We start from the raw sequence: 7,681 nt of genomic DNA on the forward strand, positions 1-7,681 counted from the left end.
TGCCTGAGCCCCCAACCGGGGTGTGTTTACCCCCTCCTGGATGCACCTATCTGAAATGGTAATGCATCACTCTTGAGGGATTTCTCTTCTTTGTTTACAAGGAAAACAAAAATCAACTTTCCGTCGGTGCTATAATCCCCAGCTCTCACAACCTGTTGATGGGACTAACCCCTGCGGAAACGCAACAGATGTTCCCCGTGACATCCATCTGGTCCCTGAGATCCTTTCCCTTTTTTATGTTTACAGTTTCCTAAGGTACCCGCCCGTTCCCGGCGAGGATAAATAAATCTGAAGCAAATCTGACCCGGATCTGATGTGACGAGGTGTCTTAAAACAAAAGTTGTGATGGAGGGGGGTGGGGTTGAACTTACATGCGACCGGAGTTCGTTTAATATCGTTTTCCCATGCGTGCCAGGGCCCTCAGCATGGACCCTCTTCCAGATAAAACAAACAACATTTGTGAGGTGTTAGATGCCGTGGGGGGCGCCGATAGGGTGCAAAATAAACTTAAGACCACACAATCTCCAGCAATCACTGTCAAGATGTTGGCGTGTACAATCCCAACTCCCGTTTGAACTCCTCTTAAGTTTTAGATTAATTATGCTTCTTAATACTAAACTATATGGCCAAAAGTATATGGACACCTCGGTCAACATCAGCTTGGTCAACGTTTCATCGGCTTGCCATTGATTTTAATGTTTAGCCCAAATTTGATGGGTTTAAAGTTTGGTCTCTGATAGGACAGTCGTAGCCTAGTGGTTAGGGTACTAGACCAGTAAGCATAAGGTTGCTGGTTCAAACCCCTGCCAAGTTGCCACTGTTGGGCCCTTAAGCAAAGCCCTTAACCCTCAATTGCTCAGATTGTATTCAGTGATTAATGAACAATGTATTATGAGGACAGTTGTAGCCTAGTGGTTAGGGTACTAGACCAGTAAGCAGAAGGTTTCTGGATCCCTGCCAAGCTGCACTTAACCCTCAATTGCTCAGATTGTATTCAGTAATTAATGTACAATGTAGCCTAGAGGTTAGGGTACCAGACTAGTAAGCAGAAGGTTGCTGGTTCAAACCCCTGCCAAATTGCCACTGTTTGGCCCTTGCTCAGATTGTATTCAGTAATTAATGTACAATGTAGCCTAGTTGTTAGAGTACTAGACTAGTAATCATAAAGTTGCCGGTTTAAGCCCCACCATCACCAAATTGCCACTGTTGGGCCCTTAAGCAAGACCCTTAACCCTCAATATAAAAATATAAAATATAAAAGATTTTGTTAGCTTGTGATCTTAAAAAAAAATATTTTTTAGCTTGTGATTTTAAAATAAAAGATTTTTTTAGCTTGTGATATAAAAGTTAAATATTTTTTAGCTTGTGATTTAAAAGTAAAATATTGTTTAGCTTGTAATCTTAAAATAAAATATTTTTTAGCTTGTAATTTAAAAACAAAATTTTTTTTTAGCTTGTAATCTTAAAATAAGTTTTTTAGCTTGTGATTTAAAATTAAAATATTTTTAGCTTGTGATTTAAAAATAAAATATTTTTAGCTTGTGATTTAAAAATAAAAGATTTTTTAAGCTTGTAATCTTAAAATAAAAGATTTTTTTAGCTTGTGATTTAAAAATAAAAGATTTTTTAGCTTGTGATTTAAAAATAAAATATTTTTTAGCTTGTGATTTAAAAATAAAATATTTTTAGCTTGTAATAAAAAAAAAAGATTTTTTTAGCTTGTGATTAAAAAATAATTTTTTTTCTCATCATGATACCAAAAGTTGTTTTCTTGAGATTTTTTTTGTTTGTAATTAAAAAAATAAAAGTTGTTAAGATTTTTTCAGCTCGTGATCCTAAAATAAAAGTCGTTTTCTTAAGATTTTGTACCTCATGATCTCAAAATAAATGTTGTTTTCTCAAGGTTTTTTTAATCCCATGATCTCAAGATACCAAAAGTTGTTTTTTAGCTTGTGATTTAAAAATAAAAGTTGTTGAGATTTTTTTTTAGCTTATCTTAAAATAAATGTTTTCTTGAGGTTCTTTTAATATTGTAATCTCAATATACCAAAAGTTGTTTTCTTGAGATTTTTTTTATCCCATGATCTAAAAAATTAAACCAAGAATTAAAAGAGTATCCGGGATCGCCGTGTTTGATTTGCATCTGCTTTGTAAGTCGGTTGCTTTTCTTTCCTGCCCTTCACTTCCTGGCTTCCTTTTCTCTGAGCCTTCGACGTGATGACAGAGTTAGGCATCCCAGGTGGCCCGCTCATCAAAACATAAGAGGTTCGACTTCTTATTTCGAGCAAACATCACTCACTCTTTTTGTTTTCTGAAGGAAAATATGTGGCGGGGATTCGTCCCGGGAGGACCCATCTTCCCGTGTCGCTTACAAAAACTGGTCTTGGCCTCCTGCTGTTGAAGAGACCCATCAATCAAGAGGGTGTGAGGTCTTTGTGAGGAGGTGGTAGCTTAGTCGTGATAGGTCACTGGTGCTTTATAAAGAAAATGCATTCTGGTCTAAGTCTGGAAAATTTGTGGTTGATGCCTTGAGACTGTGGATCAGTCTTTCCACCCATGGTTCACCAAGCCCCTTCAACCTTGGTTTTGAAGTCGGGACAATATACCCCTTTTTTGATCTTCATATAAATGTTATGGGTGGCACGGAGGCATGGTGGGTAGCACTGTCTCCACAAAGCAAGAAGGTTCTGGGTTTGATGGAAATACTAAAGGGGCAGCTGTAGCCTAGTGGTTAAGGTACTGGACTAGTGAGCAGAAGGTCACTGGTTCAAGCCCCACCACTGCCAGGTTGCCACTGTTGGGCCCTTGAGCAAGGCCCTTAACCCTCAATTACTTAGACTGTATAATGTAAGTCACTTTAGATAAATGCGTCTGCTAAATGCTGAAAATGTAAATGTATAAAGGGCTAGCAAGCCAAGCAAGTAAAGGTACTGGACGAGTAATCAAAAAGGTTGCTGGTTCAAGCCCCACTACTGCCAGGTTGTCACTGTTGGGCCCTAAAGCAAGGCCCTTAACCCTCAATTGCTGAGACAGTATGTTGTCACAGTACTGTAAGTCGCTCTGGGTAAATGCGTCTGCTGAATGCTGAAAATGTAAAATGGGTGCGTTTGCTTTTCCCGCCTTTTTTGCTCAGTGAATCTGACCCATCGAGACCCAGACCAGGACCAGCTGTGGTAAAACTGACAAAGAATGAATGTTATGTGCAGCACTTTGGTCAATCCCTCCAAGTACTGTTCAGAGCATCATTAAAAATTGGTGTATAGCACTACCGAGACCTAGGTCAGATTGGGTTATGGGATATTGATCAGGGACGCCACCAAGACGCCAATGGCAACTTCACTAGACTTACAGATCTGTTCCACGTACCAGACTTGGCACAGTTTTACCCCGTATTCCCTTTCCTGACACAACCCTCCTATTTCTATCCAGGCTTGGGACCAGCACTTAGAGCGCACCGACACGTGCTCCTCCCAATGGCTAGGCTGTTTCATCAACCTCCCCTCCACGCAGACACCTGACTTCGAATTCTGGATCCCAAGATCTCAGCAGTAGTGGACAACTGTGTTTTGGTTTACTAGGGGTCTGTCCTAAACCTAATGCTGGTCATTGCCTACCTAAGCGGGCGCCTAAGTAGATGGGATTCTAACAGACGTCGAACGTTAGAAGGCAGATTATTGAGACGCTCTAGTTTGGACCAATGGGCTGAGGTGGCATGCCAGCCCATACGCAACATCTCCCTCTGTGTATTGAAAACGGTTAAATTGTCACTTACAACCCCAAAATTGCACATTAATAACGATCGTACACCTTTATACGAATTAAAAATGTAGAAGAATTACTTACATTTGACACGCTGCTCTGCTTCCATCCGCCACATAGTCGATTTTGTGCCGCAGTGAATGCTGGGAATGCCTTTGCGGTTGAGGAAGCATTGGACAATCCTTCGTTATTCGATCAGATTATCGCTCAGAATTAAGGCACCTCAGTAGGCAGCATTTTGAGGAATCTAAGAATTGAGACATGCCTCCTTCTTGGGAGCGTAGGATGGTGTTCAATGCGTCTATGCAGAGCTGTCTAGCTGACATTTATCGCTGGTAGCATTCGTAGCCCAGTGACGTTGACTAATTAGCTCCAGAATATCAACTACTAAGGCCGTGAACAGCGCCATGGTTCTGAAACTGAACACTGAATGGGTTGGATTTTGGGTACAAGGCTTTATATATGAACATGAAAAACACTGAGGATGGTCTGAGCTTTGTTTTTACTATGACCACCTTCCTCCCCGACCCGTCGAGGCATGGACTCCACTAGACCCCTGAAGGTGTGCTGTGGTATCTGGCACCAAGATGTTCCCAGCAGATCCTTTAACTCCTCCAAGTCATGAGCTGTGGCCTCCGTGGATCGGACTTGTTTGTCCAGCACGTCACACAGATGCTAGATTGGATTGAGATCTGGGGAGTCTGGAGGCCGAGTCAACACCTCAAACTGGTTGTTGTGCTCCTCAAACCATTCCTGAACTATTTTATCCTGCTGAAAGAGAAGACCGTTTCCATAAGAGGGTGAACATGGTCTGCAACAATGCTTAGGTAGGTGCTACGTATCAAAGTAACATCCACATGGATGGTAGGACACAAGGTTTCCCAGCAGAACATCGGCCAAAGCATCACACCGCCTCCGCCGGCTTGCCTTCTTCCCATAGTGCATCCTGGTGTCACGTGTCCCCCAGGTAAGCGACGCACACGCACTCGGACGTCCACGTGATCTAAAAGAAAACGTGATTCATCAGATCAGATCATCTTCTTCCATCGCTCCGTGGTTCAGTTCCGATGCTTACGTGCCCATTGTTGGCGCTTTCGGCGGTGGACAGGGGTCAGCATGGGCGCCCTGACCGGTCACTGTGTATTCTGACACCTTTCTATCAGAACCAGCATTAACTTCTTCAGCAATCTGAGCTACAGTAGGTCGTCTGTTGGATCGGACCGCACAGGGCCAGCCTTCGCTCCCCACGGTTTACCACTGTTCCTTCCTCGGACCACTTTTGATAGATGCTGAGCACTGCAGACCGGGAACACCCCACAAGAGCTGTAGGTTTGGAGATGCTCTGACCCAGTCGTCTAGCCATCACAATTCGGTTCCTTGTCAAACTCGCTCAAATCCTTACGCCATTAAATCCCCTTTCCGTCCGTCATGCTAACTACTCTCTCTCGCCTTGTGTTTGGAATATAAAAACCATGAAAAAAAACACTTTCCACTAATGATTTCACGTTATTTACACTTCATTTATATTTGACGTAATGCTGTCTGCCACTTCATTTGTCTTGTCATAATGTATTTATAAGGATTCTTTCCTAGTAAACTCACATCAGCGGTCTGATTTCCTTATTTTATTTATTTTTTATACTTCCAGCACAAATCTCTTTGATGTATTGGAGTCTTTTTTGCTTTTCTTTTTTTCCCTCACAAGTGCAGGTGTTTTCTGTCTAGAGCGACCGGTGTTTACCAGACAGTGACGATGTAAGAGTCGTTTTTCCCCTCCGCCGTGCGCTCCATTTGTATTCATGAGCCGCGAGCTCCCCGCACGGTTTCCTAAATGAGGCCGCCGCTCCGGCGTAAACTGTTTGGATTTAATGAAATAATCCACCCACGGATTTTGGACCGGAGCCCAAAGACCTCAAACTGACTATTTTACGAGGGTAATAAAATATTTACACCACTGGAACAGCTGATTAATTAAGTGGTGGGTAGTACGCTCAACGTGTTCTGTTAGGCGTTCGATCTGCCTGATGCTGTTCTTGGAAACGTCAGGTCTTAATTACAGGCATTCTGGGAAATATTGATGCTATTTTAATACGCTAATAGCCCACTTGTGGTATTTGCAAAATCACAGTTGGTATATCTTTTTACATGAATACTTGTTGACTATACACTGACAGGTGAAGTGAATAACGCTGATTATCTCTTCATCACGGCACCTGTTAGTGGGGGGGATATATTACGCAGCAAGTGAAGATTTTATCCTCAGAGTTGATGTGTTAGAAGCCAGGGCCAAACTGTGATGGCTAGACGACTGGGTCAGAGCGTCTACCAAAACTGCAGCTCTTGTGGGGTGTTCCCGGTCTGCTGTGGTCAGTTTCTATCAAAAGTGGTCCAAGGAAGGAACAGTGGTAAACCGGCGACAGGGTCATGGCCCATGTGGTCCGATCCAACAGACGAGCTACTGTAGCTCAGACTGCTGAAGAAGTTAATGCTGGTTCTGATAGAAAGGTGTCAGACTACACAGTGACCAGTCAGGGTGCCCATGCTGACCCCTTGTCCACCGCTGAAAGCGCCAACAATGGGCACGTGAGCATCGGAACTGAACCACGGAGCGATGGAAGAAGGTGATCTGATCTGATGAATCACGTTTTCTTTTAGATCACGTGGATGACCGGGTGCGTGTGCGTCGCTTACCTGGGGAACACGTGGCACCAGGATGCACCATGGGAAGAAGGCAAGCCGGCGGAGGCGGTGTGATGCTTTGGGCGACGTTCTGCTGGGAAACCTTGTGTCCTACCATCCATGTGGATGTTACTTTGACACATAGCACCTACCTAAGCATCGTTGCAGACCTTGTTCACCCTTTCATGGAGACGGTATTCCCTGATAACTGTGACCTCTTTCAGCCCTGCAACAGAGCAAAACGGTTCAGTAATGGTTGAGGAGCACAAGAACGAGTTTGAGGTGTTGACTTGGCCTCCAAATTCCCCAGATCTCAAACCAATTGAGCATCTGTGGGATGTGCTGGACGAACCAGTCCGATCCATGGAGGCCACAGCTCACAACTTACAGGAGTTAAAGGATCTGCTGCTGGGGAACATCTTGGTGCCAGATACCACAGCACACCTTCAGGGGTCTAGTAAAGGAGTCTATGCCTCAATAGATCAGGGCTGTTTTGGCAGCAAAAGGGGGACCAAGACAATATTAGGAAGGTGGTCAGATTTTCTCGCCTCATGTGGCTTTAAAATCTCACGTATTCAGGTGCTAATCGTCAGAGTTGGTTTACATTCGATACCATTTGTTTACTGGAAATCAGGCTAATAGAACTTGTCTGTGCAGCTGTGTTTGTCTCACAGCCACTTCAAGCTTCAATCAAGCTACTTTTTTTATTTAAGTCATAATTTTGTCCACCACCTGTATTTACTCAATGTACACTACATGGGCAAAACTATGTGGACACCTGAGTATGACCATTTAACTAATTCTGAAGCATAAACTCAGAGTTTCTACACTCACTGTCTATTTTATCAGCTTCACTTACCATATAGAAGCACTTTGTAGTTCTACAATTATTGACTGTAGTCCATCTGTTTCTCTGCATGCTTTGTTAGCCTCCTTTCATGCTGTTCTTCAATGGTCAGGAACCCTACAGAGCAGGTATTATTTGGGTGGTGGATCATTCTCAGCACTGCAGTGACAATAACATGGTGGTGGTGTGTTAGTGTGTGTTGTGCTTGTCCACTCTATTAGACACTCCTACCTAGTTGGTCCACCTTGTAGATGTAAAGTCAGAGACGATCGCTCATCTATTGCTGCTGTTCGAGTCGGTCATCTTCTAGACCTTCATCAGTGGTCAGAGGACGCTGCCCACGGGGCGCTGTTGGCTGGATATTTTTGGTTGGTGGACTATTCTTAGTCCAGCAGT

The sequence above is a fragment of the Trichomycterus rosablanca genome, chromosome 21 (genome assembly GCF_030014385.1).
Source record: "Trichomycterus rosablanca isolate fTriRos1 chromosome 21, fTriRos1.hap1, whole genome shotgun sequence".
Lineage (NCBI taxonomy): Eukaryota > Metazoa > Chordata > Actinopteri > Siluriformes > Trichomycteridae > Trichomycterus > Trichomycterus rosablanca.